Source organism: Schistocerca nitens, chromosome 6, assembly GCF_023898315.1.
Source record: "Schistocerca nitens isolate TAMUIC-IGC-003100 chromosome 6, iqSchNite1.1, whole genome shotgun sequence".
Taxonomy (NCBI): Eukaryota; Metazoa; Arthropoda; class Insecta; order Orthoptera; family Acrididae; genus Schistocerca; species Schistocerca nitens.
This window is the reverse complement of record NC_064619.1, coordinates 675,294,237-675,306,986: the sequence shown is the minus strand read 5'-3', so window position 1 is coordinate 675,306,986 and position 12,750 is coordinate 675,294,237.

Sequence of the window (12,750 nt, the reverse complement as noted above, 5' to 3'; positions counted from 1 at the left end):
GTACTGTGAAAGTCTTAAGGTCAACAAATAATGGCGTATCGCTTCTGGTGAACTAGCCAGAGTAAGCTTGTAGATGTGACTGTGGTAAAATGGGGAATAAGTGGCAGGAGTAACTATGACTCTCCTAGGGTTGCCAAATGACTCGTCAAAAGGCGAATTACATCGGCAAACTCGAGGAGCTCCCGGAAGGAGTACTGTGAAAGCCTTAAGGTCAACAAATAATGGCGTATCGCTCCTGGTGAACTAGCCAGAGTAAGCTTGTAGATGCGACTGTGGTAAAACGAGGAGCAAGTGGCAGGAGTAACTATGACTCTCTTAAGGTAGCCAAATGCCTCGTCAACAGGCGAATTCCAACGGCAAACTCGAGCAGCTCCCGGAAGGAGTACTGTGAAAGCCTTAAGGTCAACAAATAATGGCGTAACGCTCCTGGTGAACTGGCCAGAGTAAGCTTCTAGATGTGACTGTGTGAAACGGGGTGCAACTGGCAGGAGTAACTATGACTCTCTTAAGGTAGCCAAATGCCTCGTCAACAGGCGAAAAACATCGGCATTCTCGAGGAGCTCCCGGCAGGAGTACTGTGAAAGTCTTAAGGTCAACAAATAATGGTGTATCGCTTCTGGTGAACTAGCCAGAGTAAGCTTGTAGATGTGACTGTGGTAAAATGGGGAGCAAGTGGCAGGAGTAACTATGACTCTCTTAGGGTTGCCAAATGACTCGTCAAAAGGCGAATTACATCGGCAAACCCGAGGAGCTCCCGGAAGGAGTACTGTGAAAGTCTTAAGGTCAACAAATAATGGCGTATCGCTCCTGGTGAACTAGCCAGAGTAAGCTTGTAGATGCGACTGTGGTAAAACGAGGAGCAAGTGGCAGGAGTAACTATGACTCTCTTAAGGTAGCCAAATGCCTCGTCAACAGGCGAATTCCAACGGCAAACTCGAGCAGCTCCCGGAAGGAGTACTGTGAAAGCCTTAAGGTCAACAAATAATGGCGTATCGCTCCTGGTGAACTAGCCAGAGTATGCTTGTAGATGCGACTGTGGTAAAACGAGGAGCAAGTGGCAGGAGTAACTATGACTCTCTTAAGGTAGCCAAATGCCTCGTCAACAGGCGAATTCCAACGGCAAACTCGAGCAGCTCCCGGCAGGAGTACTGTGAAAGTCTTAAGGTCAACAAATAATGGCGTATCGCTTCTGGTGAACTAGCCAGAGTAAGCTTGTAGATGTGACTGTGGTAAAATGGGGAGCAAGTGGCAGGAGTAACTATGACTCTCTTAGGGTTGCCAAATGACTCGTCAAAAGGCGAATTACATCGGCAAACTCGAGGAGCTCCCGGAAGGAGTACTGTGAAAGCCTTAAGGTCAACAAATAATGGCGTATCGCTCCTGGTGAACTAGCCAGAGTAAGCTTGTATATGCGACTGTGGTAAAACGAGGAGCAAGTGGCAGGAGTAACTATGACTCTCTTAAGGTAGCCAAATGCCTCGTCAACAGGCGAATTCCAACGGCAAACTCGAGCAGCTCCCGGAAGGAGTACTGTGAAAGCCTTAAGGTCAACAAATAATGGCGTATCGCTCCTGGTGAACTGGCCAGAGTAAGCTTGTAGATGTGACTGTGTGAAACGGGGTGCAACTGGCAGGAGTAACTATGACTCTCTTAAGGTAGCCAAGCGCCTCGTCAACAGGCGAAAAACATCGGCATTCTCGAGGAGCTCCCGGCAGGAGTACTGTGAAAGTCTTAAGGTCAACAAATAATGGTGTATCGCTTCTGGAGAACTAGCCAGAGTAAGCTTGTAGATGTGACTGTGGTAAAATGGGGAGCAAGTGGCAGGAGTAACTATGACTCTCTTAGGGTTGCCAAATGCCTCGTCAACAGGCGAATTCCAACAGCAAACTCGAGGAGCTCCCGGCAGGAGTACTGTGAAAGTCTTAAGGTCAACAAATAATGGCGTATCGCTTCTGGTGAACTAGCCAGAGTAAGCTTGTAGATGTGACTGTGGTAAAATGGGGAGCAAGTGGCAGGAGTAACTATGACTCTCTTAGGGTTGCCAAATGACTCGTCAAAAGGCGAATTACATCGGCAAACTCGAGGAGCTCCCGGAAGGAGTACTGTGAAAGCCTTAAGGTCAACAAATAATGGCGTATCGCTCCTGGTGAACTAGCCAGAGTAAGCTTGTAGATGCGACTGTGGTAAAACGAGGAGCAAGTGGCAGGAGTAACTATGACTCTCTTAAGGTAGCCAAATTCCTCGTCAACAGGCGAATTTAACGGCAAACTCGAGGAGCTCCCGGAAGGAGTACTGTGAAAGCCTTAAGGTCAACAAATAATGGCGTATCGCTCCTGGTGAACTGGCCAGAGTAAGCTTGTAGATGTGACTGTGTGAAACGGGGTGCAACTGGCAGGAGTAACTATGACTCCCTTAAGGTAGCCAAATGCCTCGTCAACAGGCGAAAAACATCGGCATTCTCGAGGAGCTCCCGGCAGGAGTACTGTGAAAGTCTTAAGGTCAACAAATAATGGTGTATCGCTTCTGGTGAACTAGCCAGAGTAAGCTTGTAGATGTGACTGTGGTAAAATGGGGAGCAAGTGGCAGGAGTAACTATGACTCTCTTAGGGTTGCCAAATGACTCGTCAAAAGGCGAATTACATCGGCAAACCCGAGGAGCTCCCGGAAGGAGTACTGTGAAAGTCTTAAGGTCAACAAATAATGGCGTATCGCATCTGGTGAACTAGCCAGAGTAAGCTTGTAGATGCGACTGTGGTAAAACGAGGAGCAAGTGGCAGGAGTAACTATGACTCTCTTAAGGTAGCCAAATGCCTCGTCAACAGGCGAATTCCAACGGCAAACTCGAGGAGCTCCCGGAAGGAGTCCTGTGAAAGCCTTAAGGTCAACAAATAATGGCGTATCGCTCCTGGTGAACTAGCCAGAGTAAGCTTGTAGATGCGACTGTGCTAAAACGAGGAGCAAGTGGCAGGAGTAACTATGACTCTCTTAAGGTAGCCAAATGCCTCGTCAACAGGCGAATTCCAACGGCAAACTCGAGGAGTTCCCGGCAGGAGTACTGTGAAAGTCTTAAGGTCAACAAATAATGGCGTATCGCTTCTGGTGAACTAGCCAGAGTAAGCTTGTAGATGCGACTGTGGTAAAACGAGGAGCAAGTGGCAGGAGTAACTATGACTCTCTTAAGGTAGCCAAATGCCTCGTCAACAGGCGAATTGCAACGGCAAACTCGAGCAGCTCCCGGAAGGAGTACTGTGAAAGCCTTAAGGTCAACAAATAATGGCGTATCGCTCCTGGTGAACTAGCCATAGTAAGCTTGTAGATGCGACTGTGGTAAAACGAGGAGCAAGTGGCAGGAGTAACTATGACTCTCTTAAGGTAGCCAAATACCTCGTCAACAGGCGAATTCCAACGGCAAACTCGAGGAGCTCCCGGCAGGAGTACTGTGAAAGTCTTAAGGTCAACAAATAATGGCGTATCGCTTCTGGTGAACTAGCCAGAGTAAGCTTGTAGATGTGACTGTGGTAAAATGGGGAGCAAGTGGCAGGAGTAACTATGACTCTCTTAGGGTTGCCAAATGACTCGTCAAAAGGCGAATTACATCGGCAAACTCGAGGAGCTCCCGGAAGGAGTACTGTGAAAGCCTTAAGGTCAACAAATAATGGCGTATCGCTCCTGGTGAACTAGCCAGAGTAAGCTTGTAGATGCGACTGTGGTAAAACGAGGAGCAAGTGGCAGGAGTAACTATGACTCTCTTAAGGTAGCCAAATGCCTCGTCAACAGGCGAATTCCAACGGCAAACTCGAGCAGCTCCCGGCAGGAGTACTGTGAAAGTCTTAAGGTCAACAAATAATGGCGTATCGCTTCTGGTGAACTAGCCAGAGTAAGCTTGTAGATGTGACTGTGGTAAAATGGGGAACAAGTGGCAGGAGTAACTATGACTCTCCTAGGGTTGCCAAATGACTCGTCAAAAGGCGAATTACATCGGCAAACTCGAGGAGCTCCCGGAAGGAGTACTGTGAAAGCCTTAAGGTCAACAAATAATGGCGTATCGCTCCTGGTGAACTAGCCAGAGTAAGCTTGTAGATGCGACTGTGGTAAAACGAGGAGCAAGTGGCAGGAGTAACTATGACTCTCTTAAGGTAGCCAAATGCCTCGTCAACAGGCGAATTACATCGGCAAACTCGAGGAGCTCCCGGAAGGAGTACTGTGAAAGCCTTAAGGTCAACAAATAATGGCGTATCGCTCCTGGTGAACTAGCCAGAGTAAGCTTGTAGATGCGACTGTGGTAAAACGAGGAGCAAGTGGCAGGAGTAACTATGACTCTCTTAAGGTAGCCAAATGCCTCGTCAACAGGCGAAAAACATCGGCATTCTCGAGGAGCTCCCGGCAGGAGTACTGTGAAAGTCTTAAGGTCAACAAATAATGGTGTATCGCTTCTGGTGAACTAGCCAGAGTAAGCTTGTAGATGTGACTGTGGTAAAATGGGGAGCAAGTGGCAGGAGTAACTATGACTCTCTTAGGGTTGCCAAATGACTCGTCAAAAGGCGAATTACATCGGCAAACTCGAGGAGCTCCCGGAAGGAGTACTGTGAAAGCCTTAAGGTCAACAAATAATGGCGTATCGCTCCTGGTGAACTGGCCAGAGTAAGCTTGTAGATGTGACTGTGTGAAACGGGGTGCAACTGGCAGGAGTAACTATAACTCTCTTAAGGTAGCCAAATGCCTCGTCAACAGGCGAAAAACATCGGCAAACTCGAGAAGCTCCCGGCAGGAGTACTGTGAAAGTCTTAAGGTCAACAAATAATGGTGTATCGCTTCTGGTGAACTAGCCAGAGTAAGCTTGTAGATGTGACTGTGGTAAAATGGGGAGCAAGTGGCAGGAGTAACTATGACTCTCTTAGGGTTGCCAAATGACTCGTCAAAAGGCGAATTACATCGGCAAACCCGAGGAGCTCCCGGAAGGAGTACTGTGAAAGTCTTAAGGTCAACAAATAATGGCGTATCGCTCCTGGTGAACTAGCCAGAGTAAGCTTGTAGATGCGACTGTGGTAAAACGAGGAGCAAGTGGCAGGAGTAACTATGACTCTCTTAAGGTAGCCAAATGCCTCGTCAACAGGCGAATTCCAACGGCAAACTCGAGCAGCTCCCGGAAGGAGTACTGTGAAAGTCTTAAGGTCAACAAATAATGGCGTATCGCTTCTGGTGAACTAGCCAGAGTAAGCTTGTAGATGCGACTGTGGTAAAACGAGGAGCAAGTGGCAGGAGTAACTATGACTCTCTTAAGGTAGCCAAATGCCTCGTCAACAGGCGAATTGCAACGGCAAACTCGAGCAGCTCCCGGAAGGAGTACTGTGAAAGCCTTAAGGTCAACAAATAATGGCGTATCGCTCCTGGTGAACTAGCCATAGTAAGCTTGTAGATGCGACTGTGGTAAAACGAGGAGCAAGTGGCAGGAGTAACTATGACTCTCTTAAGGTAGCCAAATGCCTCGTCAACAGGCGAATTCCAACGGCAAACTCGAGCAGCTCCCGGCAGGAGTACTGTGAAAGTCTTAAGGTCAACAAATAATGGCGTATCGCTTCTGGTGAACTAGCCAGAGTAAGCTTGTAGATGTGACTGTGGTAAAATGGGGAGCAAGTGGCAGGAGTAACTATGACACTCTTAGGGTTGCCAAATGACTCGTCAAAAGGCGAATTACATCGGCAAACTCGAGGAGCTCCCGGAAGGAGTACTGTGAAAGCCTTAAGGTCAACAAATAATGGCGTATCGCTCCTGGTGAACTAGCCAGAGTAAGCTTGTAGATGCGACTGTGCTAAAACGAGGAGCAAGTGGCAGGAGTAACTATGACTCTCTTAAGGTAGCCAAATGCCTCGTCAACAGGCGAATTCCAACGGCAAACTCGAGGAGTTCCCGGCAGGAGTACTGTGAAAGTCTTAAGGTCAACAAATAATGGCGTATCGCTTCTGGTGAACTAGCCAGAGTAAGCTTGTAGATGCGACTGTGGTAAAACGAGGAGCAAGTGGCAGGAGTAACTATGACTCTCTTAAGGTAGCCAAATGCCTCGTCAACAGGCGAATTGCAACGGCAAACTCGAGCAGCTCCCGGAAGGAGTACTGTGAAAGCCTTAAGGTCAACAAATAATGGCGTATCGCTCCTGGTGAACTAGCCAGAGTAAGCTTGTAGATGCGACTGTGGTAAAACGAGGAGCAAGTGGCAGGAGTAACTATGACTCTCTTAAGGTAGCCAAATACCTCGTCAACAGGCGAATTCCAACGGCAAACTCGAGCAGCTCCCGGCAGGAGTACTGTGAAAGTCTTAAGGTCAACAAATAATGGCGTATCGCTTCTGGTGAACTAGCCAGAGTAAGCTTGTAGATGTGACTGTGGTAAAATGGGGAGCAAGTGGCAGGAGTAACTATGACTCTCTTAGGGTTGCCAAATGACTCGTCAAAAGGCGAATTACATCGGCAAACTCGAGGAGCTCCCGGAAGGAGTACTGTGAAAGCCTTAAGGTCAACAAATAATGGCGTATCGCTCCTGGTGAACTAGCCAGAGTAAGCTTGTAGATGCGACTGTGGTAAAACGAGGAGCAAGTGGCAGGAGTAACTATGACTCTCTTAAGGTAGCCAAATGCCTCGTCAACAGGCGAATTCCAACGGCAAACTCGAGCAGCTCCCGGCAGGAGTACTGTGAAAGTCTTAAGGTCAACAAATAATGGCGTATCGCTTCTGGTGAACTAGCCAGAGTAAGCTTGTAGATGTGACTGTGGTAAAATGGGGAACAAGTGGCAGGAGTAACTATGACTCTCCTAGGGTTGCCAAATGACTCGTCAAATGGCGAATTACATCGGCAAACTCGAGGAGCTCCCGGAAGGAGTACTGTGAAAGCCTTAAGGTCAACAAATAATGGCGTATCGCTCCTGGTGAACTAGCCAGAGTAAGCTTGTAGATGCGACTGTGGTAAAACGAGGAGCAAGTGGCAGGAGTAACTATGACTCTCTTAAGGTAGCCAAATGCCTCGTCAACAGGCGAATTACATCGGCAAACTCGAGGAGCTCCCGGAAGGAGTACTGTGAAAGCCTTAAGGTCAACAAATAATGGCGTATCGCTCCTGGTGAACTAGCCAGAGTAAGCTTGTAGATGCGACTGTGGTAAAACGAGGAGCAAGTGGCAGGAGTAACTATGACTCTCTTAAGGTAGCCAAATGCCTCGTCAACAGGCGAAAAACATCGGCATTCTCGAGGAGCTCCCGGCAGGAGTACTGTGAAAGTCTTAAGGTCAACAAATAATGGTGTATTGCTTCTGGTGAACTAGCCAGAGTAAGCTTGTAGATGTGACTGTGGTAAAATGGGGAGCAAGTGGCAGGAGTAACTATGACTCTCTTAGGGTTGCCAAATGACTCGTCAAAAGGCGAATTACATCGGCAAACTCGAGGAGCTCCCGGAAGGAGTACTGTGAAAGCCTTAAGGTCAACAAATAATGGCGTATCGCTCCTGGTGAACTGGCCAGAGTAAGCTTGTAGATGTGACTGTGTGAAACGGGGTGCAACTGGCAGGAGTAACTATAACTCTCTTAAGGTAGCCAAATGCCTCGTCAACAGGCGAAAAACATCGGCAAACTCGAGAAGCTCCCGGCAGGAGTACTGTGAAAGTCTTAAGGTCAACAAATAATGGTGTATCGCTTCTGGTGAACTAGCCAGAGTAAGCTTGTAGATGTGACTGTGGTAAAATGGGGAGCAAGTGGCAGGAGTAACTATGACTCTCTTAGGGTTGCCAAATGACTCGTCAAAAGGCGAATTACATCGGCAAACCCGAGGAGCTCCCGGAAGGAGTACTGTGAATGTCTTAAGGTCAACAAATAATGGCGTATCGCTCCTGGTGAACTAGCCAGAGTAAGCTTGTAGATGCGACTGTGGTAAAACGAGGAGCAAGTGGCAGGAGTAACTATGACTCTCTTAAGGTAGCCAAATGCCTCGTCAACAGGCGAATTCCAACGGCAAACTCGAGCAGCTCCCGGAAGGAGTACTGTGAAAGTCTTAAGGTCAACAAATAATGGCGTATCGCTTCTGGTGAACTAGCCAGAGTAAGCTTGTAGATGCGACTGTGGTAAAACGAGGAGCAAGTGGCAGGAGTAACTATGACTCTCTTAAGGTAGCCAAATGCCTCGTCAACAGGCGAATTGCAACGGCAAACTCGAGCAGCTCCCGGAAGGAGTACTGTGAAAGCCTTAAGGTCAACAAATAATGGCGTATCGCTCCTGGTGAACTAGCCATAGTAAGCTTGTAGATGCGACTGTGGTAAAACGAGGAGCAAGTGGCAGGAGTAACTATGACTCTCTTAAGGTAGCCAAATGCCTCGTCAACAGGCGAATTCCAACGGCAAACTCGAGCAGCTCCCGGCAGGAGTACTGTGAAAGTCTTAAGGTCAACAAATAATGGCGTATCGCTTCTGGTGAACTAGCCAGAGTAAGCTTGTAGATGTGACTGTGGTAAAATGGGGAGCAAGTGGCAGGAGTAACTATGACTCTCTTAGGGTTGCCAAATGACTCGTCAAAAGGCGAATTACATCGGCAAACTCGAGGAGCTCCCGGAAGGAGTACTGTGAAAGCCTTAAGGTCAACAAATAATGGCGTATCGCTCCTGGTGAACTAGCCAGAGTAAGCTTGTAGATGCGACTGTGGTAAAACGAGGAGCAAGTGGCAGGAGTAACTATGACTCTCTTAAGGTAGCCAAATTCCTCGTCAACAGGCGAATTCCAACGGCAAACTCGAGGAGCTCCCGGAAGGAGTACTGTGAAAGCCTTAAGGTCAACAAATAATGGCGTATCGCTTCTGGTGAACTAGCCAGAGTAAGCTTGTAGATGCGACTGTGCTAAAACGAGGAGCAAGTGGCAGGAGTAACTATGACTCTCTTAAGGTAGCCAAATGCCTCGTCAACAGGCGAATTCCAACGGCAAACTCGAGCAGCTCCCGGCAGGAGTACTGTGAAAGTCTTAAGGTCAACAAATAATGGCGTATCGCTTCTGGTGAACTAGCCAGAGTAAGCTTGTAGATGTGACTGTGGTAAAATGGGGAGCAAGTGGCAGGAGTAACTATGACTCTCTTAGGGTTGCCAAATGACTCGTCAAAAGGCGAATTACATCGGCAAACCCGAGGAGCTCCCGGAAGGAGTACTGTGAAAGCCTTAAGGTCAACAAATAATGGCGTATCGCTCCTGGTGAACTAGCCAGAGTAAGCTTGTAGATGCGACTGTGGTAAAACGAGGAGCAAGTGGCAGGAGTAACTATGACTCTCTTAAGGTAGCCAAATGCCTCGTCAACAGGTGAATTCCAACGGCAAACTCGAGCAGCTCCCGGCAGGAGTACTGTGAAAGTCTTAAGGTCAACAAATAATGGCGTATCGCTTCTGGTGAACTAGCCAGAGTAAGCTTGTAGATGTGACTGTGGTAAAATGGGGAACAAGTGGCAGGAGTAACTATGACTCTCCTAGGGTTGCCAAATGACTCGTCAAAAGGCGAATTACATCGGCAAACTCGAGGAGCTCCCGGAAGGAGTACTGTGAAAGCCTTAAGGTCAACAAATAATGGCGTATCGCTCCTGGTGAACTAGCCAGAGTAAGCTTGTAGATGCGACTGTGGTAAAACGAGGAGCAAGTGGCAGGAGTAACTATGACTCTCTTAAGGTAGTCAAATGCCTCGTCAACAGGCGAATTCCAACGGCAAACTCGAGCAGCTCCCGGAAGGAGTACTGTGAAAGCCTTAAGGTCAACAAATAATGGCGTAACGCTCCTGGTGAACTGGCCAGAGTAAGCTTCTAGATGTGACTGTGTGAAACGGGGTGCAACTGGCAGGAGTAACTATGACTCTCTTAAGGTAGCCAAATGCCTCGTCAACAGGCGAAAAACATCGGCATTCTCGAGGAGCTCCCGGCAGGAGTACTGTGAAAGTCTTAAGGTCAACAAATAATGGTGTATCGCTTCTGGTGAACTAGCCAGAGTAAGCTTGTAGATGTGACTGTGGTAAAATGGGGAGCAAGTGGCAGGAGTAACTATGACTCTCTTAGGGTTGCCAAATGACTCGTCAAAAGGCGAATTACATCGGCAAACCCGAGGAGCTCCCGGAAGGAGTACTGTGAAAGTCTTAAGGTCAACAAATAATGGCGTATCGCTCCTGGTGAACTAGCCAGAGTAAGCTTGTAGATGCGACTGTGGTAAAACGAGGAGCAAGTGGCAGGAGTAACTATGACTCTCTTAAGGTAGCCAAATGCCTCGTCAACAGGCGAATTCCAACGGCAAACTCGAGCAGCTCCCGGAAGGAGTACTGTGAAAGCCTTAAGGTCAACAAATAATGGCGTATCGCTCCTGGTGAACTAGCCAGAGTATGCTTGTAGATGCGACTGTGGTAAAACGAGGAGCAAGTGGCAGGAGTAACTATGACTCTCTTAAGGTAGCCAAATGCCTCGTCAACAGGCGAATTCCAACGGCAAACTCGAGCAGCTCCCGGCAGGAGTACTGTGAAAGTCTTAAGGTCAACAAATAATGGCGTATCGCTTCTGGTGAACTAGCCAGAGTAAGCTTGTAGATGTGACTGTGGTAAAATGGGGAGCAAGTGGCAGGAGTAACTATGACTCTCTTAGGATTGCCAAATGACTCGTCAAAAGGTGAATTACATCGGCAAACTCGAGGAGCTCCCGGAAGGAGTACTGTGAAAGCCTTAAGGTCAACAAATAATGGCGTATCGCTCCTGGTGAACTAGCCAGAGTAAGCTTGTATATGCGACTGTGGTAAAACGAGGAGCAAGTGGCAGGAGTAACTATGACTCTCTTAAGGTAGCCAAATGCCTCGTCAACAGGCGAATTCCAACGGCAAACTCGAGCAGCTCCCGGAAGGAGTACTGTGAAAGCCTTAAGGTCAACAAATAATGGCGTATCGCTCCTGGTGAACTGGCCAGAGTAAGCTTGTAGATGTGACTGTGTGAAACGGGGTGCAACTGGCAGGAGTAACTATGACTCTCTTAAGGTTGCCAAACGCCTCGTCAACAGGCGTAAAACATCGGCATTCTCGAGGAGCTCCCGGCAGGAGTACTGTGAAAGTCTTAAGGTCAACAAATAATGGTGTATCGCTTCTGGTGAACTAGCCAGAGTAAGCTTGTAGATGTGACTGTGGTAAAATGGGGAGCAAGTGGCAGGAGTAACTATGACTCTCTTAGGGTTGCCAAATGCCTCGTCAACAGGCGAATTCCAACAGCAAACTCGAGGAGCTCCCGGCAGGAGTACTGTGAAAGTCTTAAGGTCAACAAATAATGGCGTATCGCTTCTGGTGAACTAGCCAGAGTAAGCTTGTAGATGTGACTGTGGTAAAATGGGGAGCAAGTGGCAGGAGTAACTATGACTCTCTTAGGGTTGCCAAATGACTCGTCAAAAGGCGAATTACATCGGCAAACTCGAGGAGCTCCCGGAAGGAGTACTGTGAAAGCCTTAAGGTCAACAAATAATGGCGTATCGCTCCTGGTGAACTAGCCAGAGTAAGCTTGTAAATGCGACTGTGGTAAAACGAGGAGCAAGTGGCAGGAGTAACTATGACTCTCTTAAGGTAGCCAAATTCCTCGTCAACAGGCGAATTTAACGGCAAACTCGAGGAGCTCCCGGAAGGAGTACTGTGAAAGCCTTAAGGTCAACAAATAATGGCGTATCGCTCCTGGTGAACTGGCCAGAGTAAGCTTGTAGATGTGACTGTGTGAAACGGGGTGCAACTGGCAGGAGTAACTATGACTCTCTTAAGGTAGCCAAATGCCTCGTCAACAGGCGAAAAACATCGGCATTCTCGAGGAGCTCCCGGCAGGAGTACTGTGAAAGTCTTAAGGTCAACAAATAATGGTGTATCGCTTCTGGTGAACTAGCCAGAGTAAGCTTGTAGATGTGACTGTGGTAAAATGGGGAGCAAGTGGCAGGAGTAACTATGACTCTCTTAGGGTTGCCAAATGACTCGTCAAAAGGCGAATTACATCCGCAAACCCGAGGAGCTCCCGGAAGGAGTACTGTGAAAGTCTTAAGGTCAACAAATAATGGCGTATCGCTCCTGGTGAACTAGCCAGAGTAAGCTTGTAGATGCGACTGTGCTAAAACGAGGAGCAAGTGGCAGGAGTAACTATGACTCTCTTAAGGTAGCCAAATGCCTCGTCAACAGGCGAATTCCAACGGCAAACTCGAGCAGCTCCCGGCAGGAGTACTGTGAAAGTCTTAAGGTCAACAAATAATGGCGTATCGCTTCTGGTGAACTAGCCAGAGTAAGCTTGTAGATGTGACTGTGGTAAAATGGGGAGCAAGTGGCAGGAGTAACTATGACTCTCTTAGGGTTGCCAAACGACTCGTCAAAAGGCGAATTACATCGGCAAACTCGAGGAGCTCCCGGAAGGAGTACTGTGAAAGCCTTAAGGTCAACAAATAATGGCGTATCGCTCCTGGTGAACTAGCCAGAGTAAGCTTGTAGATGCGACTGTGGTAAAACGAGGAGCAAGTGGCAGGAGTAACTATGACTCTCTTAAGGTAGCCAAATTCCTCGTCAACAGGCGAATTCCAACGGCAAACTCGAGGAGCTCCCGGAAGGAGTACTGTGAAAGCCTTAAGGTCAACAAATAATGGCGTATCGCTCCTGGTGAACTTGCCAGAGTAAGCTTGTAGATGTGACTGTGTGAAACGGGGTGCAACTGGCAGGAGTAACTATGACTCTCTTAAGGTAGCCAAATGCCTCGTCAATAGGCG